Consider the following 26,860-nt stretch of genomic DNA (forward strand, 5'->3'; position numbering starts at 1 on the left):
AAATATGGCAAAATCCTTAAAAAAAAAAGCATTATGATTTTTATCTAATTATTTTATCATTCCTACTTTATTTTGTTCAACATATACATATTTGGAAATCCATATACATATTTGCTAGCTTTTACTCTACCATCTCTTACAGAAAATTATATTAATAAAGCAATCTTAATAAGTCACCTTTTTCCTTCCTGTAAACCTCCTACTTATTGAATACATTTTAATTCAGTGAACTTCTAAAGACCTGTAAGACATATTATTATCCACCATTTCACCTCTGACTCACTTCTGCCCACACCCAAAAGCTGAATTTTCTTTTCTATTTAATAGACATCTGTGGCTAAAAATGATAGCTAAGTAGCAGATAAGAATTCATATTTGAATTTTGCTTTGCTACCATAAAACAGAAATGAAATGTTATGCAATTATGAATACTCTTGAATTACAAGAAAACAATAAGAGGAAGGTTCAGGCCTCATTTTATGTCCTGATAATAATATGAAGCTCTTGATTGGGACCTCTCTATGTGTAGTTCCCCAAACGAGCAGCATAAGCATCCTCTGACAACTTGTTAGAACTCATTTTTGGGGAACCAGCAATCTAAATTTTAAGAAATTCTCCCAGTAATTCTGATTCACTGAAAATTTTGTTAAACACTATTTTATACTTTTGCACATTATCTCCCACAATGACACTGTGACAACATCTGATCTTTTAGTTTAAGGAATTACCACATATAAATGTTAAAAAAAAAAAAAGCTACTACCCTTAATCAATAATCTGTTTTTTTAAAATTTCTTTTCAGCATAATAGAATTCATTGTTTATGCACCACACCCAGTGCTCCATGCAATACATGCCCTCCATAATACCCACCACCTGGCTCCCCACAACCTCCCACTCCCAGCCCCTTCAAACCCACATATTGTTTTTCAGAAAGGCATTTTTCAATCATGCAGCAGAAGTCTGCACACAAGGTCACTGGGAAGGTAGTATCTGGCCTGTGTAGAAGTTCTGAGAATGAACTCACTGGAGAGTCTGGCGGGCATTAAGCAGTATGTGAAGCAAAGAGGACCATCACTAGATATCACTGAATCTGACAATAAAAAGTAACATATCATTAGTTAGGAGTCTTCAAGGACAAAGTACGTCAGTGTATGAGACATCTTTCAGCTTTAGTTTTTTCTCATAATACTACAAGGCCCTACTATGAATTCAGAATAATCCAAATAAACACAAGAAATACACTTCATTTCAGTAAGCAAGAATTATGTACTACTGAAGTTGGTGGAAGTGGCTTACTGGCTCATGAAGGAACACAGAGGTCACAAATTCAGCCTCTCTTTACATAAAATTAAGACATGTTTAAGATGCAAAAATCTTACATTTCTTTTATTGACTAATCTTCCTGACAATTTTTTTCCAGGTAGCCTATATTGAAACAATGCAATTTGTTCAAGACATTATCTCCTTTGCAAAAATTTACACATTAACTATGAAAAGGCCAAGAATGAAGATGTATTTATAATCATTAACAATTAATAGATGACAGATTCAAGTGATTACTGATTCATAGACATGAAAATGAATTCATTAGTAGCTGGCCTTGGATTCCTAGTATATAGAACTATGACATCAATAGATAAAAAATTATTATTAAATAAATACACAATCAAGTGAAGTATGTTGCTTGTATAAATTATTGAGGTATAGGTCTATATGCAATAGCCCATTTTCATAATAATGAAGAATCAATGAATAAGAAAATTTTCATGGAAGAACATATATTTTTACAAGAACCTCCTATAAAAATTTATATTTGACTAAAATTTCTTTTCAGTATCCATATTAAATACTTTCCGAGGGACATACAAGAAATATCATAATATTATTAAAGAAGTGGTATCTATAATAGGTGAAACCCAACCTATGTCCACACAAAGAAATTGCAATCAATTTATTAATATTAAACAAGTTGATCATTCAACCTTGAATTTAACCTCCATTTCCCAATCTTAAAATTTTAGGGGAAAAAAAGCCTTCTTTAGTTTTATAATTTTCACATAACCATTTTACTTACTTTACATTGAAACAGCCCAAACTCTTAACCTTTCTTATACATGTGAATCAACAACTCGTAACAACACAACCTATCAAGTAATTTGCTGATCTAGCTATTGCAGCTAGAGAAAAGTCACACCTTTTTTCTTTCTCACTGATAATTTGGGTTCCTCCTTGAAAGACTATCATCAATCATATCTAGACTAAGGCTCTACTCATTCCTTTGCTACACTTAAAGTATCATCCTTATAAAATAGCACTTTCTCCCAAGAGAGTCTAAAGCAGTATCATAGCCAGAAAAATCCAGAATATAAAAAAAAAACCCCACCATCCCATTAAAACAGTATTGCCACTTATAGATGACAAAGAAAGAAAACACTGCTTTCTACTCACTGCAAGCTCCTCTCCTTGCTTCTCCATCTTCTTCCTCCTGGCTTGTTTATGAAAAACAAAACAAAAAAATTAAAATATTAAAATGAAGAAAAACAATCAAAGAAGTATATTTTACATGATCTGCATATGTAGATTATTTTGTTATAATTATGAAATGATTAAACAGTAAAACTGTGCTGCTAAAACACAAGGTCTATAAAGATACCAATGATTCTCCAACATGAGAGTTTTCACTTTAAAAACAGTTACAGTTATTCTGTCCATCCGAAAGAAAGTCTATCAGGGAACCACTGCAGATGACCATAGCACTGAGGAAACTAGCATAGAGTAAATACAAAAAAAGGTCAGAAGAGAGGGGAAGAGCAAGATGGTGGAGGAGTAAGAAACCTAAATATCATTGGGTCTCAGGAATTTGGCTAGTTATCAAACCATTCTGAACATGGACAAACTCAAGAGGAGATCAAAGAGAAGATTAGCAATTCTAGGAATAGAAAATCAACCACTTTCTGGAAGATAGGACATGTGGAGAAGTGAATCCGAGGTGATATATGGGAAGAGAGACTATGTGGGGAGTGGCCGGCTCCTGGCAAGCAGTAGAGCAGCACAGCACAAAATTGGAACTTTTAGAAGTCTGTTCCACTGAGGGACGTCACTCCAGAGGCTGAGCATGGGGGTGAAATCCTTGCTGGGATAGTGTGGTCTCAGGACCCATAGGGTCACAAAAAGACCAGGGGTGTCTGAGTGTGGCAGAGCTCCCAGGTATTGGAGCAGGGAAGCCAGCTGCAGAGATGGATCCGAGGAGTGAGCTCTCAGTCTGGAGTTACCTTAAATCGTGATCACAGCCACTGATCTTCAAGTAGGGACCCCACAAGTGGCAGATATGGGGAGAACCTCTCCTTCCTCCTCTGGAAGGAGTGGCATGGGAGTGTGCTACAGGAATCTGCTGGGTTTGAAGACTCCAAACAGGGCCATGCACCAGAGACAGAAATGCGCCATCACAGGCTGGGTGAGGATGGAGTGCAGCCAGAGACCAGGGGGATGGGAGTGATTGACTGCTTTTCGCTGAGGGTGCATTGAGGAGTAGAGTCCTGAACTCTCGGATTCTACGGGCTGGAGATTAGGAGGCTGCCATTTTCACTCCTGTCCTCTAAAGCTGTACAGAAAGCATTCAAGAAACAAAAGTTACTGAGAGTGAAACTCAGTAGATTACTTAGCCTGGCCCCTGGCAAGGGTGGTGCAATTTGGTCTCCCACAAAGACACTTGAAAATCACTGAAACAGACCCCTTCCCCAAAAGATCAACAAGAACATCCAGCCAAGACCAAGTTCACCAATCAATAAGAACTGCAAAACATCAGAGCTACAGGAATACAGCACATAGAATTCATGGCTTTTTCCCCATGATTCTTCAGTCTTTAAAAGTTAAATTTTTTTAATTTTATTTTTTCTTATTTTATTTTAAAATTTTTTCCTCTTTCCTATGTTAATGTTTTTTAACTATTTTATCTTATCAATACCATTTTGAAAATCTTATTTAATTTTCATTTTTATAGTCATATAGTATCCCTGAATTGTATTTAACCATATTTTTGTATACATATAGGTTTTGCCTTTCTTGAAAATTTTGGGATACAGTTTCTTCTAGTAAATCAAGATATACCCTAAATCTAGCATATGGCTTTGTTCTAGTCTCCAGCCTGATCACATTCTTTCCTCTTTTTATTTTTTCTTTTTTTCAGTCAACTTCTTATCAATTCCTTTTTTAGAATCCTTTTTAATTTTCATCCCTAAGCTCATATTCATATTACACTCATTCATATTCCCTTCGTTATGTTTACCCATGTGTGTGTGTGTGTGTGTGTGTGTGTATAGATAGGTAAATGATTTTCTTTCTTTGAAATTTTGGTAAGCAGTTTCTTCTAACAGACCAAGATACAACCAAAATCAAGTGTGTGGCTCTGTTCAATTCACCAGGATATATATATATATATATATAGTTTTCCCCCTCCTTTCTTTTCCCCCTGAGCTTCAGGTCTTTGCTGATATGGTTAGTGTATATTTTCCCAGGGTCTTTGCCACCCTTTTAGTATTTTATTCTCTCATTAATATATTCTTATCTGGATAAAATGACAAAGTGTAAAAACTCACCACAAAAAAGAACAAGAAGCAGTACCAACAGCTAGGGACTTAATCAATAAAGACATTAGTAATATGTCAGAAATAGAGTTCAGAATGACAATTATCAAGGTGGTGGCTGGGCTCAAAAAAAAAAAAAAAAAGCATGGAAGATACTACAGAATCCCTTTCTAGAGAAATAAAATCCCTTTCTGGAGAAACAGAAGAACTAAAATCTAACCAAGTTGAAATAAAAAAGGCTATTAATGAGGTGCTATCAAAAATGGAAACTCTTACTCCTAGGATAAAGGAGGCTGAAGAGAGAAATAGTGATATAGACGACCGAATGATGAAGAATAAAGAAGCTGAGCAAAAGAGAGACAAACAACTACTGGACCATGAGGGGTAAATTTGAAAGATAAATGATGCCATAAGATGAAACAATATTAGAATAATTGGGATCCCAGAAGAAGAAAGAGAGAGAGGAGCAGAAGGTATATTGGAGCAAATTATAATAGAGAATTTCCCAAATATGGCAAAGGGAACAAGCATCAAAATCCAGGAGGCACAGAGAAAACACTCAAAATCAATAAAAATAGGTCCACACTCCATCATCTAGTAGTAAAACTTACAAGTCTCAGTGACAAAGAGAAAATCCCGAAAGCAGATCAGGGCAAGAGGCCTGTAACATACAACAGGATACATATTAAATTGGCAGCAGACCTATCCACAGGAACCTGGCAGGCCAGAAAGGACTGGCATGATATATTCAGAGCACTAAATGAGAAAAATATGCAGCCAAGAATATTTTACCCAGCTAGGCTATCCTTGAAAATAGAAGGAGAGATAAAAAGTTTCCAGTACAAACAAAAACTATAAGAACTTCCAAACATCAAATGATGCCTACAGGAAATATTGAAAGGGTCCTCTGAGCAAAGAGAAACCCTAAAGGTAGTAGATCAGAAAGGAACAGAGACAATATACAGCAACAGTCACCATACAGGTAATACAATGGCACTAAATTCATATCTTTCATTAGTTACCCTGAGTGTAAATGGGCTAAATGCCTCAATCAAAAGACACAGGGTACCAGAATGGATTAAAAAAAAAAAAAAGACCCATCTAATATTGTTTGCAAGAAACTCATTTTAGACCCAAAAATACCTCCAGATTTAAAGCGAGGGGGTGGAAAACCATTTATCATGCTGATGGACATCAAAGGAAAGCTGGGGTGACAATTCTTATATCAGATCAATTAGATTTTAAGCCAAAGACTATAATAAGAGATGACAAAGGACACTATATCACACTTATAGGGTCTGTGTAACAAGTAGATCTAAGATTTTTAAATATCTATGCCCTTAAGATGGGAGCAACAAAATTATATAAACAAGTTAATAACAAAATCAAACCACACATGAACAATAATACAATAATAGTAGGGGACTTTAACAACCCCCTCACTGAAATGAACAGATCTTGAAGGAAACGATCAACAAGGAAGTAAAGGCTTTATGTGACACACTGGAACAGATAGACAACACAGATATATTAAGAATATTCCATGCAAAGCATGGAATACACATTCTTCTCTAGTGCACATGGAACACTCTCCAGAATAGATCACATCCTGGATTACAGATCGGTCTCAACTAATCCAGCAGGAGAAGAGGAATAATAAAGATAAGAGCAGAAATCAATGAATTAGAAACCAAAAGAACAGTAGATCAATTAAACTAGGAGCTTGTTCTTCAAAGAATTAATAATATTGATAAAGCCCTGGCCATACTTATCAAAAAGAAAAGATAAAGGAGCCAAATTTATAAAATCATGAATGAAAAGGAGAGATCACAACCAACACTAAAAATACAAACAACTACAAGAACATATTATGAGCAACTCTACACCAGCAATCTGGAAGATTTGACAATCTGGAAGAAATGGATGCATTCCTAGAGACCTATAAACTACCAAAACTGAACCAGGAAGAAAGAGAAAACCTGAAGAAGACCCATAACCCCTTTGGAGATTGAAGCAGTCATCAAAAATCTCCCAAAAAACAAGAGCCCAGAGCCAAATGGTTTCCCAGGGGAATTATATCAAACATTTAAAGAAGAATTATATATTCTCCTGAAACTGTTCCAAAAAATAGGAATGGAAGGAAAATTCCAAATTCATATCATGAGGCCAGAATTACCTTGACCCTAAAACCAGACAAATACCTCATGAAAAAGAATTATAGACCAGTATCCTTCATGAACATGGATGCAAAAATTTTCACCAAAATACTAGCCAATAGGATCAAACAGTCCATTAAAAGGATTATTCACCACAACCAAGAAAGATTTATTCCTGAGTTGCAAGGTTGGTTCAACATCCACAAATTAATCAATGTGATACAATACATTAATAAAAGAAAGAACAAGAACTATATGGTATGCTCAATAGATGCTGAAAAACCATTTGACAAAGTACAGCATCCTTTCCTGATCAGAACTCTTCAGTGTAGGAGTAGAAGGTACATACCTCAATGTCATCAAAGTCACCTGTGAAAAAACCCACAGCAAATATTCTCAATGGGGAAAAACAGAGATTTCCCGCTAAGGTCAGGAACACAGTAGGGCTCTCCATTACCACCACTGCTATTCAAGATAGTACTTCCTAGCCTCAGCAATCTGACAACAAAAAGAAATAAAAGGCATCCAAATCGGCAAAGAAGTCAAACCCTCACTCTTTGCAGATGACATGATACTTTATGTGGAAAACCCAAAAGACTCTACTCCAAAACTGCAAGAGCTCACAGGAGTTCAGTAAAGTGTCAGGATATAAAATCAATGCACAGAAATCAGTTGCATTTCTATATACCAACAACAACACAGAAGAAAGAGAAATTAAGGAGTCAATCCCATTTAGAATTATACTCAGAATCCCATTTAGAATCTGTACTCAGAAAACTATAAGGTACTCATGAGGGAAACTGAGCAAGACACAAAGAAATAGGAAAATGTTTCATGCTCATGGATTGGAAGAACAAATATTGTGAAAATGTCTATGCTACCTAAAGCAATCTACACATTTAATGCATTTGCTATCAAAGTGCTATCAACTTTTTTCAAAGAAATGGAACAAATAACCCTACAATTTATATAGAACCAGAAAAGATCCCAAATAACCTCAGGAATGTTGAAAAAGAAACCCAAAGTTGGTGCCATCACAATTCCAGACTTCAAGCTCTATTACAAAGCTGTCATCCTCAAGACAGTATGGTACTGGCACAAAAACAGACACATAGATCAATGGAACAGAATAAAGAGCCCAAAAAGAGACACTCAACTCTATGGTCAACTAATCTCCAACAAAGCAGGAAAGAATGTCCAGTGGAATAAAGACAGTCTCTTCAACAAATGGTGTTGGGAAAATCAGATAGCCACATGTTGAATAATGAATAATGAAACTGGACCATTTCCTTATACCACACACAAAAAATAGACTCAAAATGGATGAAAGACCTCAATGTGAGAAAGGAATCTGTCAAAATTCTTGAGGACAACACAGTAGCAACCTCTTCTAATTTAGTTGCAGCAACTTCTTCCTAGAAACATCAAAAGAGGCAAGGGAAGCAAGGACAGAAATGAAGTATTGGGACTTCATCAAGATCAAAAGCTTTAGCACAGCAAAGGAAACAATCAACAAAACCAAAAGACAACTGGCAGAATGGGAGAAGATATTTGCAAATGACATATCAGATAAAGGGTTAGTATACAAAATTTATAAAGCATTTATCAAACTCAACACCCAAAGAACAAATAATCCAATCAAGAAATGGGCAGAAGATATAAACAGACATTCAGCAAAGAAGACATCCAAATTGCCGATAGATACATGAAAAAGAGCTCTGCATCACTCAGAATCAGGGAAATATAAATCAAAAGTACAATGAGATATCAATTCACACAGTCAGAATGGCTAAAATTAACAAGTCAGGAAATTACAGATATTGGTGAGGATGCAGAGAAAGGGGAACCCTCCTGCACTGTTACTGAGAATGCAATCTGGTACAGCCACTCTGGAAAACAGTATGGACGTTCCTCAAAAAGTTGAAAATAGAGCTGCCTTACAACAACAAAGGTAGTGATCTGAAGGGACATGTGTACCTGAATGTCTATAGCAGGAATGTCCACAACATAGGTTATGGAAAGAACCTAGATGTCCATCAACAGATAAATGGATAAATAAGAGGTGGTATACACACACACACACACACACACACACACACACACACAGAGAATGGAATACTATGCAGGCATAAAAAATGAAATCTTGCCATTTGCAAGGATATGGATGGAACTAGAGGGTATTATGCTAAGTGAAATGAGTCAATCAGAGAAAGACAATTATCATGAGGAATTTGAGAGGCAGGGCAGAGTCATTGGGGAGGAAGAGAGAGATAAAGTGAAATAAGATGGGATTGGGAGGGAGACAAAGCATAAAAGACTCTTAATCTCAGGAAACAATCTGAGGGTTACTTGCGGGGCGTGGGATAGAAGATAGAGTGGCTGGGTTATGGACATTGAGGAAGGTATGTGCTATGGTGAGTACTGTGAATTGTGTAAGACTGATGATTCACAGACCTGTACCCCTGAAACAAATAATACATTATGTTTTTTTCTTTTTTTTTTTTTTAAGATTTTATTTATTTATTTGATGGACAGAGATCACGAATAGGCAGAGAGGCAAGCAGGGGGGGTTGGGAAAGCAGGCTCCATGATGAGCAGAGAGCCTGATCCAAGGTTTGATCCCAGTACCATGACCCTGAGATCAGGACCTGAGCCAAAGGCAGAGGCTTAACCCACTAAGCCACCCAGGTGCCCCTACATTATATGTTAATAAAAATAAAAAATTTATTTTTTTTAACTTAGGAAAAAAAATCAGAAGAAAGAGACAAAAAGCTACATGGCTAAGCCTTAAGATGAATTAATTAAGAGAGAATAAGTGATTGGCATTGGGCATTTTGAGAAAGTATTAGAGGAAATCTTATCATTAATAAAATTAGGACATTGTTTTATAAAATTGGAACTTTGATCATATACTGATGCAGAGATTAACAATGTTGTGTAATTTGGCACAATCAAGATTGTGATGATAGTACCAATGGTAAAGGCTTTATAATATGCCAAACATTGTGGTAGGCAGTTTCGCAGGCATCATTTCATTCAGTCTCCAAACACTGAACTTTGTTCTATTATCCCATCCTGCAGATACCAAGGCTTACAGTGGATGGGGACTTGTGTAAGATCACCAAACCGTTAAGTAAGGAGTCAGTACTAGGAACACGTCTAACATCAAAGCCAGTGCTCTTAAATCACTAAAAACAAAAACACTGTTTTACTGCAAAATACTATAGACTACACAAACAGAAAATAACAACAACAAAAAAACCCACATCACCAAAACCCCAACAATGAGAAATTAAGATTTTCTGATGAGAACAGATGGCATGTTTTTACCTATATATAAAGAAAAAATTAGAAATAAATATAATAATTCCATGTATACTATTTATAATTTGACACATAAAATACATGCTATATAATTATATACTATTCTCATTCTTTATAGTTGACTTATCCATTCCATTAATCTTTTTGTTAACTTGAAAAGCCCTGAATAAATGATATGGTTTCATACAGCTATCTGGACCTGAAGAACTGCAATTTACTCTTATCTTCAAAGTTCTGGTACACAGAATACATAAATAAATACTATTAGCTTTAGAATGCTGCCTTATCAGGTTTGTAAAAGATGGTTATAATTCATTACCATAACAGAGCATGTATTTTATATTTTCTGAATTTTATTAAACTTTAATTCCTTGAGGGCAATCTATGTACATTAAAGGCAATCTACATCAGAGTTATTAAATGCTGTCAAGAGATAATAAGCTCACTTCTCTGATTCCATCTGCATGGTGCTAGCAATGCAACTGTCCCCTCTCCTTCTCATTTTCCCTTAAACCTTGATGGAGGAAAATAAGTCCTGGACAGTATTTATCGTTACAATCACCTTTATAAGGCAGTGGAGTAATCAAACAAGCTTAGCCTACTTTATTATTTTTGCCTTGTACAATTTAAACCCCAGATTTAAACATTTTAAATTTTAATTTATACTATGAGTTTTGTCAGCAAGAAAAAGTATAATAAAGTAGCCATCTTCTCCACTTGCATGTCAAATCAGATAGAGGCTTCTCTTGCTTGCCTGCTCTAAATACTGGAATGAATAAATACCTATTCCTAATAACAATATTGAGAAACAGTTGTTGGCAGCCTACCATGTATCAGGCATTGTGCTTTATTTTACTACTTCTTAAAAATGGTAAGAGGTGCCAACAAATATTATCCCAGTTTTATAGCTGAGGAAAATGTGACTCAGAGAGAGAAAATAATTTGCTGTGTTGTCTTACCCAAGATCACACTGTTAGTAAATTGCACTGGAGCCAAGTCTTGAATCGAGGTGGTTTATTAGGGTTCATGTTCTTATCCACTCTGCTCTTCTGACTCTCATTTCTACCTCTCACTTAATTTCTTTATTTCAGGGCTAGATAGCAGGACTCTGGGAACATAACCTGAATCATTAAGCAGACGCTTAATGACTGAGCCACTCAGGCCCCCCTGTTGCATTATTTTTAATGCCAAAAAGATCCACTGGAGAATAATCTGAATGTCTATAAATAGGGGAGCAATTAAAAAATATCTGTGATATAGCCATATCACAAAATATTATGCAGCCTACATAATAATGGCTGGTTCATGAGTCTTACCATACCTTATGAAGTAAACTTACTACCAATGATTCCACTTTCTGATCCTGTCCATTAAAAACTATAGTTACATTTTTGTGTTTACTTCTCCGTTCAACTACATACATTAATTGATCACACATATTTCCAACCTTAATTATCAATATTTCAATGACATCCACATCTAGATACCCATTCTTACGTACATTCTCAGTTTCAATATTAAATTTCTGTTTTTCTACATACCTCTTTTACCACCTCATATAGACTCCTCAAATTAAAAATGTCCACATCTGAACTCATTTCATGCCTCCAGCTATACCATGGCTTTCCCATGTCACTTATGGGATACTAACACCTGCCAATCTAGGTCATAATTATACCCAGCCTGGAAATATAGGAAACATCTTGGAGTTTATGAACTTGTTGCCAATTTTTTCTTCTAATTTATAAACAAACTCCCTACATACTACTTCCCAATATCTCTTTATCCATTTTTTTCAGGGAATTAAGATTTATTTGGTGGAAATCCTTGTTATATCTCACTTGGGTGACTAATATTGTTCCCTAAGTTTTCTTTTTGTTTCCATTCTTTGTCCTCTCTAATACATACATATTAAGGAGTAATCTCAACCTCAAATCTTAGTCATTCAACTACTGCAAAACACTCAATTTCCTTAACAACTACAAGATATTAAGTTCTATGTTTGGCAAACAAAGCATTTCTGGATCTCACCTTTTTTACTTATTTAGCATAATTCCTTGCCTGACACTCCTATCCTTGAGTTTGATACTTCATTTACATTGGATGGCTTGAAATTCTCCATATTTAATGTTTTTGCACATGTTGTAGCATATATCTAAATTCCTTTTTGTCCCTTCCTTTAGCTAGGAATGCATTTATTACAAGTGGCCATAATCACACCCGGTTATTCCATATTATCTCTTTTGTGACCATTATACATATTTCTCATTTCTCAAAATGAATTGCAATGATGTTTTTATTTATGTTACTAGAGATAAAGTTCCTTCAGATCATGGACTGAGATTCATTTTTAATTTGGCAGTGCCTACAAATTCCATAATGGGCACACAATAAATAATATTTGTTGAATAAATAAATGGATGACTGAATGGAAAAGAAGTGCATTTGTTCTGGACTTCAATATATAGGCAGGAAGAAATGGAATTTGTGTCAATTCCACTGATATAAATAAATGTAAATGTATTTTGATTCCCACTCTTTAAAGTAAAATAATACCTGTCTTTAATAACAAGAGTTTTATTCTAATTTTATCATATATTCCTTAAATTATTTTAGTTGAAAAAACATGAAATATGTCTATCCAATTACTATAATTAACATTTAAATTATGATTAAATTAAATATTCTATTATAATGACACCAATTCAGACACATAGTAAGCTCTCAAAAAATGTAGAAGAGTGGTATCAATTAACTAAAAGGATACATTAAAAAATTCAATTTCTTAAAGTATTAATTGAATTTAGGCATATTTATTTTGAAGTAAAATATGATCATAGGTCTTGATTTAAAATTCTACAACAAAGTTACAGGAGATATACAATAAAGCACTTATCTTCAAATAGCCACTCCCTAAATTATCCAAATACAGTAAATTTAATACAGCACATGAAATAATTCTAATAATCCAATGTCTAGTTCTCTAACTACTGAATTAAACTGAGTATGGAGAGTCCAAGTCATTAAACAGATAAATAGTCTGCTACCAAATGTCACTTTCAAATATAATTTGATGTATTATACCAAAAGAAACATAAGTCTTATGCATAAAATATTTTGAAAGGTGGTCTCCTTCAACTCTTGTTGAAAATAACAAAACAATAGGCTCAAGTGTTGGTTGCCTAATGGATACTGTGTAAAATACTATTAAACTCTGCAATAAAGCAAGATCTATATGGATGGAACACAAAAGTATAGTAAATGAATATTCAGTATCTTTATAAATAATGATTGGATTTTCAATTACAATAAAAGTGACTATTCAAATCAATAGCCTATTATTTCAGAGGACATCATCTATTTCATAAATATGGTGCATAATAATTAAAAGTGCTGCTGCCAATAGGCTTAGGGTTAATTGCAAAAGCAGTGGGAAGGCCAATGTTGGCTAAGTAATATTCAAAATTAACAGTCAAGTATAATGAACATTTGTGCATCTGTGCATCTGCAAGAAATGTTTCAAAATCAATCTTGCACTGAGTTGAGGGCTACTTTAAATGTTTTCCACAAATACTATGGACAAATATTAAAGTATCTGGGAAGCTACCAGCAGCTAATCATTCAAAAGCTCGAAAATCAATAAATAACACTGTTTAAGTATGGCTATGTAAATTTTCAGTATTTCCCAATGCACTCTACTTTTATGTAATATGGTCTCTTACAGATTTGTTATTATTCTTAACAATTCATATTATTCACATAAATCTTTAATGAAATGGATATTTTGGGTTTTACTTGGAATTAACTTAGAAACTCGTATGTGTAAACGCCAGAAAAAGGGAACTATGAAAGTAAAAGAAGGGATGTAATCTAACTATAAAGTTGCTTTTATTTATTGAATTTTTATGTTTATAATGAGGTTCACAGGTTTATACTTGCTTTATTGACATCTAAACTGCCAAAATAATGGATTTAAAGCAGATAATACAGAGGCACAAAAGAAAGAAATAAATTTTCTATCCTTGCTTCCAAATTCCATAACCTGTCAACCTATCAAAGGTAACTATCATCACAATTTGGTATAAATTCTATGTCTTTCTCTCTATACATATAAATATTTGAAAATATGTGCATGTATTTATTATTATTATTATTTTTAAAGTAGGCTCCATACCCAGCATGGAGCCCAACATGGGGCTGAAACTCATGACCCTGAGATCAAGACCTGAGTTGAGATTATGAGTCAGATGCTTAAACAACTGAGCTACCCAGCTGCCTGTATGCATATATTTTTATTTTCCTATGCTGATAAAAATATACACATAGTTCTCCCACTTGCTGCTTTATCACTTAAAATTCTCATCACTTCAACTAAATAAACATAGATCTGATCTAATATGCCCAATATAATCAATAAATAAAGATCTAATCAATAGTTTTAATGACTGCATAATATTTTATACTATGGTGATATCACAGATATTTTTTAATTGCTCCCCTATTTATAGACATTCAGATTATTCTCCAGTGGATCATTTTTGCATTAAAAATAATGCAACAGAGGTGCTTAGGTGACTCAGTCATTAAGCGTTTGCCTTTGATTCAGGTCATGATCCCAGGGTCCTGCTATCTAGCCCTGAATCAGCCTCCCTGCTCAGCAGGGAGCCTGCTTTTCCCTCTCCCACTTCCTCTGCTTCTGTTTCCTCTCTTGTTATGTCTCTCTCTCTGTCAAATAAATACATAAAATCTTAAAAAATAATAATGCAGCAATAAACTCATCTGAACATATGTCCCTAAGTGCTAGAGTACTTACATCTCTAAGATTGTCAAAGGTGAAATCCCTGTGTCAAAGAATAAACATGTTTTTAAAAATTAATGGTAAATATTATCAAATATTCTCTAAATGTTTGTAAAAATGCATATTGTACCAGCAACATACATCATGTCTATTTATTGTTCAAATACTACTCAACATATCATGTAGATTTTATATATTAAAATAAGATAGGGCAACAAAATAGTAAAAATATATAAAAACAGTAAATTATTTTAAATGAATGTGTTTAATATTTAATGATATTATTGCATTAATTCATATATTTAGCAACCCCAAGAGATTATATTAAAAACAGTAGAATGGGGGCAACTTAGTGGCACAGTTGGTTAAGCATCTGCCTTCAGCTCTGGTCATGATCCTAGGGTCCTAGGGATCGAACCCCAACATGGGGCTCCCTGCTCAGGGAAGAGCCTGCTTCTCTATATCTTCCCTACTCCACCCCACTTGTGCTCACTCATTTCCCTTGTGCTTTCTGTCACTTTGTCTCTCTCTCTCTGTCTCAAGTAAGTAAGTAAATCTTTAAAAAAGTTAGAATTAATAACTGAACTGGCAATGTATTTGCATATAAAATGAATATGCAAAAACAAGCTGTTTTTCATTATACTAACAAAAGCCAGTTGAAAATGATACTGCAAAAATAACCCATTTATGGGGTCCCTGGGTGGCTCAGTCATTTAAGACCCCAACTCTTCGTTTTGGCTCAGGCCATAATCTCAGGGTCCTGAGATAGAGCCCTGGGTGTGGAACATGCTTAAGATTCTCTCCCTCTCTGCTGCCCACCCTCCACCACCTGCATGGGCTCTGTTTCCCTAAAAACAAAACAAAACAAAACAAAAAAACCCATTCACAACAGAAATAAAAAATATGAAAATACCTAAGATTAAATTTAACAATTAAGGTATGATTCATATGAAGAAAAAAAAGTAAGTTAACATAATTATACTGAAGATTTAAATGCTGAAAAAATGAAGGTATCATGCTCTCATGTGAAACACAAATTCATCAGTCTTCAAATATTATTAAGATAGCTTGTCTCTGAATTTAATGTGTTATGTTTAAATTGATTAAGCTATTACTTGATTAAAATATTTTATGAAATAATAAATATAAGGAAAAGTGTCCAATTTTACAGGCATAAGAGTGATGCTATACCTACCAGCTATTACAAGTTATTACAAAGCACTGGGGAAGTAGAGCTGTTAATAGCTTTTCACCCTGGATTAGATCATTGTCCATGCCAAGCAAGACAATTTAGAACCAGTGGATTAAAATCACACAAAATAAATCTGACCAAATAGACTAAATAGAATTTGGAAATTAAATTTTTAACTGTTTGGAACCAAATTATAATGAAAATACAAAATGTCAAAATTTGTGGGATTTATAGCTTCAAATTCCTCTTGAAGAAGGAATAAGATTATTATAAGGCCACTGTCTTTACCACACTACACACATTCATACACACACACACGCATAGTTTATTAGCAAGAGCATAAGCAAATAAGTGGAACCGACTAACAGCCAGAAATACAATGATGGATATGAAAATACATCCATGAATACAAGGAAATTAGGGATAGAATTTTTTTAAAAAGTTTGATTTTATTAGGAAAGGATAATATATATAGAGAGAGAGATATATCTGTAGATAGATATATATCCTACATTAGCTGTGAATTAGGAAAATAAATATGTTATATTACTATCATATAAGATTAACTAAGTAATTATTTATTTATTTATTTATTTATCTTTTATTTTTTATAAACATATATTTTTATCCCCAGGGGTACAGGTCTGTGAATCACCAGGTTTACACACTTCACAGCACGCACCAAAGCACATACCCTCCCCAATGTACATAATCCCACCCCCTTCTCCCAAACCCCCTCCCCCCAGCAACCCTCAGTTTGTTTTGTGAGATTAAGAGTCACTTATGGTTTGTCTCCCTCCCAATCCCATCTTGTTTCATTTATTCTTCTCCTACCCACTTAAGCCCCATCAAAAGAAATGAAATCTTGCCATTTGCGACAACATGGATGGAACTAGAGCGTATCATGCTTAGCGAAATAAGTCAAGCAGAGTTAGTAATTATTTTAAAAGAATATTTGTATTACATTGTTATTTTAAACAAAATAAGAGAAATCAAAACTCATAAAGGAAAATATTGATAAACTAGTCTCTATACAAGTTTTAAATTATTCAATGATAAAATATATCTAAGCATTGTTAAAATTATGAGAAAAGATTTTTAACACACCTCAGACAAAATACAGGTGTCTTTAAAATACATAGCTGGCAAATTAATTTTGGAATATTAATAAAATGCTGCAATTCTAAAAAGGAATTTTCAACAAATAAGAAAGTTATTTAGTTTTACCCATTATCAAGTAAATGTCATTTAAAATCACTATATATTTTTTGTCCAAAATATTGGCAAATTCCAAAAACTGATAAAATCTTGTTAGCATGATTAATCAGAATGTCCTTTCAGCAACCATATCTGTGTGGAATGTTAAAGATCTAAAGTGGCATTTGAAGCAAAATAAACTTGGGAGCAAGAGCAAGAAGAGTTAGATTTTAAGTACTTAGAAAAAATAAATTGGTGGTTCACAAGACTGGGCAGCCAAGAATAAAGGCAGCTACAGAAAAGACAGCAAAGCAGAGAAGCAATCATATCATGAGTAGGTCACACTTGACCTCAGTAGCAGCTGTTTAAAAATAATAATAAAATGTAGGGACCCATCATGCAGAAGAAAATTGCTTTAACTTCCCCAGCAGAGCACTATAACTACTAGCTGCCAGGTGAAAGAATCTCATGGTATCCCTGCGTCTTCAATTCACTACCCCCATGGGGAAATCACCTCTAAACATTTCCCACTCCTTGAAAAAATGAAGTGTAGTTGAATCTGTCTGGCTCTGTCACCAGACAAACTGCATTAGAATCCCAATTGCTACCAAGCCTTACTTTCTTCATCTAAAACCTGTAGATATTATCTACAATGTGAGGATTAAATAAAGGATCAGTGAAAATCAATGACAGTGCTTGGAATGGGAGAGGTGTGTCCCGAAAGTCAATCCCTCTTCCTTCCCTAATGTATGTGCAGATCAAATTAATCATCAGTGCTCTCTATATATTGCCCCGTAGGTGAGTAAGCCAATTAGCAAACCCTTTGACTTTGCATCAACCGACAGAATCATTTGACATACATCAGAAATGCGAGAGTTTTTTTGTTTTTTGTTTTTTGTTTTTAGTTTAATGTGCCTACTGGGTTTAAAAAAAAAAAACTGCTTAGAAATTTATATTTCAATCTTACTTTTACTTAAATCCCATTTTTGGTTTATTCTCCTTATTTCATTCTTAGGTATAGTGGTAAAACCTTGCAGTTGGAGTTTGAAAAGCCCCATTCAAGTCCCAACTGGTTTTTTAGATATAATCAGCTAACATCTGTCACCCATGTCCTGTTCAATGAGAAAGAGGTCATAAGAGCAAACTTACCACAGTATTTCAATAATCAAATAAATATTGTTTACAAAACCCGTCTTTTGATCAAATATAAAACTTCTTCCTTTAGTGTGGGTTTCCCCAGGAATAAATGCTAGGAGAAAGATTATACAGAGGATCATTTTTGGGTGATGCAAATAAAAACAAAAATAAATAATAGAAGAGAAAAACATTGAGACAGAGAAGAGGAGAAGATAGTTTGACAGATTAAAGATGGCCACAAATTTTTAACCCCTATTACTGAAAGGTGAGACTTTTTTCCGTGCTGCTTCAGTCTGGTGAGAGGAAAAAGAGCTATGATTTTTTATTTTATTTATTTTATTTTATTTATTTTTTAAGATTTATTTATTTGAGAGTGAGAGAGAGTTCACACACATTATGGAGAGCGAGAAGCAGACTCCCCACTGAGCAGGGAGCCCCACACATGGAGCCCCATGCTGGGAGCTTAACCAACTGAACCATCCAGGCATCCCAGGGCTAGGACTTTTTTTTTTTTTTTTTTAAGATTTTATTTATTTATTTATTTATTCTTTTTTTTTTAGAGAGAGATCACAAGTAGGCAAAGAGGCAGGCAGAGAGAGGAGAGGAGGAAGCAGGCTCCCTGCTGAGCAGAGAGCCTGATGCGGGACTCAATCCCAGGACCCTGAGATCATGACCTGAGCCGAAGGCAGCGGCTTAACCCACTGAGCCACCCAGGCGCCCAAGATTTTATTTATTTGACAGAGAGAGAGAGATCATAAGTAGGCAGAGAGGCAAGCAGAGAGAGAGAGAGAAAGAGGAGGAAGCAGGCTCCCCACTGAGCAGAAAGCCCGATGTGGGACTCGATTCCAGAACCCTGAGATCATGACCTGAGCTGAAGTCAGAGGCCCAATCCACTGAGCCACCCAGGTGCCCGGGCTAGGACTTTTTTTGATCAATCGAGTATGGTAGAGGGATGCTTGTACCAATATCGAAACCCAAGCTTAAGAGACTAGATGCTTCTATTACATGTCTCTTGGAATACTTGGCCTTAGGATTCTAAGCTGCCATGTCTGAAGTCCAGCTACCTGCTAGAGAGACTGGGTGGAGAGACTAATAATTCATGATGAGGGAGTGAGACCCAGCTAGACTTAGCCCTCCAGCTGTCCCTATCAAGGCACTAGGCACATGAGCACAATTATTTTGGATCCTCCCTATCAGCACAGCCATTGAATGCACCCCACTTGATGCCAAATGAATCAGAAATGTATAGTTGGGCTCTGCCCAAACTTGTGATTTAGAAAATTGTGAAATGTGGTGTAGGTTTTGTTGTTTTAAGCCATTAACATTGGAGAAGTTTGTTAGACGGCAGTAAATACTCCAGACAATAGCCAAAAGTAGCACATCATCAAGCCTACAATCGCTGTGAGTATATGAAGCTCAATCCCATGGGAAAATTCTAGGCAATGATGTCAAAAACTTTAGAATTTACCCTTATGGAAAACCCAATCTTAGAGTTACCCCATCTGAAGGATAAGAGAGCTGATATATTTATACACCAATTATTGGTAGAATGTCAATTCTCGGTTGCCAGTGAGGTCCGTAGGAGCATGCCCCACAGTGATGAATCCCAAGAGACAGTAGCTGCTGATGGGGTCTGTCACTGTCCTCTATAATTGGAGTCTTTGTCTTTTTTCTGGTAACAAAAGTCTACCTTGCCTGATCATGATTCTAGTGCTGCTGCTTCTCTTTTTTAAATCACGTTTTATGTATCCTAAAACAAAACTACTACTATCCTCACCAAAACAGAAAAAGCTATAAACTCTTGCATTTGCAATTTTAGCTCCCCATCTTACTGCCTTGCATTTTAGAACAATCAAAAGCTGGTGATCACACTTATAAATAACTAGCAATTAAAAAATACTTCAAACTTTTGATTGTCTATCCCTTTTGGGGTTGCTTCTTTGTGTTTATTTGTACTGTCCGAGTGATTATGGTCACAATGCCGACTACCAGACTTCCTGAATTTGAATCTCTGCCATGCCACCTACTAATTCTGTGCTCCTTGGAAACTATTTAACATTTCTGTACCTCAGAAATGTTTCATTTTTAGTGTAAAGAGAGAGAATAGTATTATTGTACTTACAGAATTAATGTGAGAACTGAATAAATTATTAAATATAAAGCCCTTGGAATAGTGCCTGGCATATATCTGTAGGACCTCAATAAACAGTAAAAAATTATTCAAAAATCATAAAATGTAGAGATGACATAAAAATATAAATTTGCTGAAGGATTATCAAGAGGCCTAAATAAATTATAATTCCTTGTTAGGTTTTTATGCCAACATATCTAAAGCAGTTCATAGAATCATAACTTTCTCATAGCAGAACGTTCTCTACATTGTGCTTCAACTTTAAAAGAACTGTTATGGGCAAAACTCACTGAAGAGAGAGTGAACTGCACAGATCAAGAAGTGTAGATGATAAGATGATAAGAATGTAAGCATTTCATGCTCATTTTGATGCCATCTACAGACTCATTCTAGGTCCAAGAACCATGTGCCCAAATTTCAATCAGTAAACTTATTCATTTTTCTTCGTGCAAGATCTGCCTTTCAGACCCTGAGACTGAAATCTAGAGAAGATATCGGTGTACAAGTAGTTTTAGAGCTTAATGGATTTAGGTGAAGTCTTTTTAAAACTCAGATTTTGTAATATGATTCAAAATTGCAATTCCAGCTTGAAAAAATAAACACCTCTGGGATCAGCTAGAGAGAGAAAAGAAGTATGGAAATCACATTCTAACTTTATTGTTCTTCTCTCTTTCACATGATATTCTGTAATTAATGACTGCTGTTCTCTGAGTTCCCAATGAAATTTCTGCTGTACTCTCTTCCCTGCTGGTAACTTTCATAATGATTTGGATCTAAAGTCAGAGGCAAAAAATAATACGACAAATTAGGCCACATAGTCCCAAATGACGTATTGACTTTTTTCCCTACAACAGAGAATACAGTGCCTAAAAACCTAGCCAGTAGCCAGCATTAGTCTTATCTTAAGCCTTTACTTATCCTTGAGAGGAGCCCTGAATATGAATCAAATTGTATCCAGTGTCTCTCTCATGAAGCCCATTAGAATTGATCATGAGGTCAAGGCTTGACATTACTCTTCCCACTAACATTATTTAGCTGCCAGGTGCCCCACTTCTCTGGCTCTCTCCTCCCCCTGCACAATGCTTATAACTGTTGATGCTGGGTCACATCTTCAAAAGTGTTCATTTTACTACTTCTTAGTGAATGTTCAAAGATTTCCATAATATGCTAAAAATACTAAAAAGATTATTATTCATCTTTTTTACCAGAAGTTTTATTCAAGCTTTTTTCTGCTAAAAATTTTAAAAGATTTTTGGACAATTTATCAACACGGGAAAGTTTTAATAACTATTTATTCACCTTCTCTTCTCCAGGCTGGAAAACAAACATATGGATAGAAAGGATAACAAGGCAAAAGCCATAATTTCTCCTTCATTGTGAACTCTTTTTTTTTTTTTTCCAGTGTGAACTCTTATCAAGCAATAGTGAATTTTTAAATTGGACTGTCATAACTTAAACACTCTTCAATGAATTCATTGTTAGATGTCTTCCTACCACTGTAGAACATGATAAAAGTGAGCTCCCAGCCAAGCTTCTCTACCATGAGTTGGCAATACTTTACAAAAATGAGTAATTTCAGTAAGGCTAAACCTAATGTTTTCTTTCCAATAACTTTTACTTCCAATCCTCTCTTCCTCCATGCTTCTTTTTAACATGGACTTGGAAAACTTAAATAACTTTGGAATATGGAATCCTATTTTACACAGAACTCAGGTTCTACAATGAATTCATAAGATAGATTAAAAATTACCCTTACTAATTTCTTAACATTCCATCTTCATTTTAACACATACTGCAACCCTGCTTACTAATGTCTTTAAATCTACAAAATAAACACTGAAGAATATTTCATCCCATGAAAGCAAAAAGGAGTAGAAAGACAGATGAATGGTAGGATAAAATACTCAGGATCTACAAAATTGTCTAAATTAACCATATCCTTGCTTCTCTCTGGTTTAAACATTTCTGAACACATATACAACACAAGTTACAAAACTCCTCTCTCTCTTTTTCTCCTTCTTCTTTCTTTCCTCCCTTGTTGACATGCATGGGAAGAAAGGAAGGAGTGGATATATATATATATATACACACACTGAATCAGTAGCCTATTTTTATTTTTACCATTTGAACAATAAAATCATTTTTAAAAAGTTCAGAGACTGTGCCTGTGAATCATCCTCTCTTTACCACTTTCAGTGTAAAATACAAGATCACATATCATCAGCTCATCAGTACTTGCACTGACCAGGTCCATGAGATAATCATTCTCCTTTTATCATTAATATTCTGAAATTTTTAATTTTAATTTATCAGAGTAAGCATGCCTTCTATTTACAGGAAAAATTAACATTCATTGCAAATGGCCAAGACTTAAGTAGCTTAAGCAAGAATGGGAAATATATTAGTTCTCTTTACTGGGAAGGATCTCATGGTGATACAAAATCTAAACAAGTGCTACCAGTTCCATGGCCTCAATAGCTTTAACTAGGATCTAGTCAGCTGAAAGATTTCAGACACACATCTCTCAAGCATGCCAATCCCAGAAGAAACAGAGATTCCTCTTCCAGTGTCTCAGTACAGCAATCCCAGAGAAACAGACTTTGGTCTTGCTCAGGTCCACAATTTGGCTCTACAATATTTATTATTCCTTAGAAAAGGAATTACTACAATTGGCCAAACCAAAACACACATCTATACCTACAGCCAGAGTGCTAGATCTCTTGTCAGAAAAAAGAAACAGGGAGAAAAAGTATACTTGTCAAATACAATAGCTCCCTTGTGGCCCTTGATATTTTCATTAGGTTATAAGATCAACTTTGCTCTACCAAACGCTTTTCCTGAAGTTCTCTATAATGTGTATTTTAAACACGTCCACAAGTCAGTTTCTAAATGGTCCAGAGATTTGCTTTCTTAGTAAAAAAAATCACTTTAATTTAAAATTCCACATTTCACTTCAATGCTAATCTGATGAGCTAAATATATTTAGATAGATAATTGAGGCTGCACACATCTGGAATTTTAAATCATGTACTCAGAAAGGAACGAACAGGCTTTGGGGGTCTAATGAAATGCAAAAAAAATAATAAGAAGAAGAAGAAGATAAAGAATTCTCATGAAAGAGTAGAAAATTAAAGATGATAAAAAGAATTCTGACCAATTATGTAATTCAGTTTCATTATACTTTCCTAAAACTTCTTTGTCAATTAAATTATATCAAAAAAATTGGGCCAAGGCAAAATGGACTAATCAATAAAGAAACTTAAGAGAACACAAATCAATAGTCTATTTCCTTTCCAAAACCAAAAGCCACAAAACTAAAACTCATCTCATTTTTGTCAATAGTTGTTTGAGAGTACTTTGGAAAAGTATAAAGGATTGTTATCATAGAGGTGAGTAAATGGGCTAAAATCCTGAATAATCAATAGTGTTTTTTTCTTAAATTTATAAATGTGTTCTTGGGTAATTTCTGCAAGATCTGAGAATGACATAAATATGATAACATATTTAGCTGATTATTCAAAATTTGAAAAAAAGTAATCAGTCTTTAAATTCTTAAAATAAAACCACTTCATGAAAATTTATAAGCTATATGCATTGTGTAAGGCCTAATATAAATGCATAAAATATTTAACTTTTTGAATTTAACATGACTTGTTTATACTGCTATTTAGCTTATTAAACTTCCGATCTCACATACAAACATCAAAGCTTCACTCCTTCCTGTCTAATCAAAGTGTACAATGAAAATCCAGATAATTATTAGAGTGTCCATAGATTTATCACAATCTTGCCAGTAAGTTAATGATATTCCCATTGAAAAATAAGATTATTTTCATATGGTCTAGGAAACAATAAATTGCTAGGCAGTTATTATGTGCCAGTCATTTTTTAAGCAATTTAAAACATAAATGTTTTATAATAAAGCATTTATCATAGAAATTAACATATTTTATCAATAAAAAATCTAAAACTTACAGACAACCTGTAATCAACAGGGGAAAATTGAATCAAGTTCAACTCCAAAGCCAATGATATTATTTACTAGAGTAAATCATCTCCTAATTATAGACTTAAACTGATGGGGAAAATTGTTTCCAACTATTTTTTCATTGCGAGAGGATTAGACAGCTCTTTCCATTGCCATGTGATTTATAGCAGTTCCTGCGAATAAAATATACTTTCCTTCCAAGTGTCAGGCTTGTCATGTGACTTACCTTGATCTATGGACTGTGAACACATGTGATGTATGTTATGTCTGAGGAAAGGCTTTAAGAGACACTGAAAGATTCTACCACTTATTCTTTCCCCTCTACTTTCAGAACAGCATGTGGCAAATATAGTTCGCTCCTCTTACCTGATCTCCAAGATGAAAAGACATTTGCAGCAGAAAAACAGCCAGCGATATTTAGTAACAGTGGGAAATAAGTGTGTGGTGGTGGAAACCTATGAGATTTGGGGTTATAGATCATTGCAAATGGCTAATAAATACTGTGGATATTGATGAACAGAATATTATCATTCCAGCAGTTATAAAACAAATATAATCTTACTAGAATATTTTGCTTTTTATAAAAACCAAACTTCAAGTGGAGAAAGCTTTTTGCATTTACCATATATTACTGGTAAGTACTTTTTATGCCTCATCTTGGGAACATGAGGACTAAACCACTTTAAGGATAGAGTAAAAAAACAGAAGGGATCTGGAGACCCCATGGCAGTGTTGAGTTACCATCCCAGGCCTGTGTTACAAATCCCCAGACTTCTTCTAGAGTGAGAAAAATAAACACCCTACTCATTCAACCTACTACAGTTAGAATCCTATTACTTATGGCCAAATGTAATCTTAACTACATCAAGAGGTCTTTTAACTGCCTAACAGCCCATCATGTAATGTCTTTGGAGTGAAACAGTGAAGAAAAGAATGAGGGGAGGAAACAGGGAGGAGAGGAGAAGACAGGCAGAATTAGAAGTTAACTAAATAAAAGATACAAGCTCAATTATGACACACTTATTTCTTCTAAATGCATATATTTAAGAATTTCCACAGAATAAAAAGATGGACCATAAAATTTCAACTTTCTAGAAAAAAACATTAATTATACTTGCCAAATACTCCTTGAAAATATTTGCTTTGTCTCTTGTGAAATAAAAACTTTGCACATGTTGACAGGCTTTCTCATATTACATCATTCTTTTATTTGTGATAAAACTTCACTTGGTCCTAATATATTATTATACAATATATTGCCATTATGTTATAATATATTCTTTAAATAAGTGGCTATACTTATTTGCTAATGGTTAATGTGGTAAATTTGATCTATGTTCATAAGTGAGATTAATTTATTGTTCTTTTTTTGTACCATCAATATCAATTTTTTTAAATACTCAGGATGTCTTTTTTTTTTTTTTTAAGATTTTATCTACTTATTTGACACAGAGAGAGAGAGCACACAAAAGCAGGAGGAGCAACGAGCAGAGGGAGAGGGAGAAGCAAACTCCCTGAGGAGCAGGGAGCCCTGTTGTGGGGCTTGATCCCAGGACCCTGGGATCATCACCTGAGCTGAAGGCAGTGGCTTAACCAACTGAGCCACCCAACTGAGCCTGCCCTCAATATCAAATTTTTTTTTATAGAACTATCAATTCTTTATCAAATAGAGGGATTTTCAAATTATTATGACTTCACATGTTTTAAAAAGCATGTACATTACCAATTCAAAATAATAGATAAAATCAACATATGAAGCTCTCTACAGTAATTGGTGCGTTTGAATGTTCTACCTATTCTATTCACAATTTTGGACATTTGTATTGACTATTCTCTCAGCTCAGATTATTTGGCCCTAAAATTTTCCCATTTTCTCTAGGTTTTAATTATCTTTAGTTACTTTTTAGAACAGTTCTAGGGTTACAAAAAACAGAGTAGAAAGTATAGAGTTCCCATATAAACTCTCTCCCTTTCCTGTCACTCCCACATCCCCCAGAGTTCTCTTCATTATTAATGCGTTGCATTAGTGCAGTACATTTATTATAACTGATAAGCCAATTTTTATATGTTAACTAAAATCCATAGTTTACATTAGGGTTCAATCATTTTGATTTACAGTCTATAGATTTTGACTAGTGTATAATAACATGTATTTGGCTGCTGCAGTATCATATGCCCTAAATATCCCCTATGCTCCAACTATTCATATTTCCTTCCTGTCCCTAACCTCTGGCACTGACTGGTCTTTCTACTCTTTCCATAGTTTTGCCTTTTCCAGAATGTCATATAGCCTTTTCAGATAACAACCTGCTTGCCATATAAGAGAGCTACCTTGTAAGTAGATCCTCCAGC

The 26,860-nt window shown here is 34.6% G+C and overlaps 1 long non-coding RNA gene across 1 annotated transcript; it reads right to left on the bottom strand.

Annotated features, from left to right (window-relative positions):
• Nucleotides 1–765: 765 nt before the first annotated feature.
• On the bottom strand, nt 766–2,492 carry LOC309844051. Its single transcript, XR_014300461.1, has 2 exons — nt 2,451–2,492; nt 766–1,092 (listed from the first exon to the last, which is right to left on the bottom strand). It is a non-coding gene; the product is annotated as an uncharacterized lncRNA (long non-coding RNA).
• Between the last annotated feature and the right edge of the window lie 24,368 nt (nt 2,493–26,860).

This window comes from Mustela nivalis (genome assembly GCF_964662115.1).
Source record: "Mustela nivalis genome assembly, chromosome: 11".
Lineage (NCBI taxonomy): Eukaryota > Metazoa > Chordata > Mammalia > Carnivora > Mustelidae > Mustela > Mustela nivalis.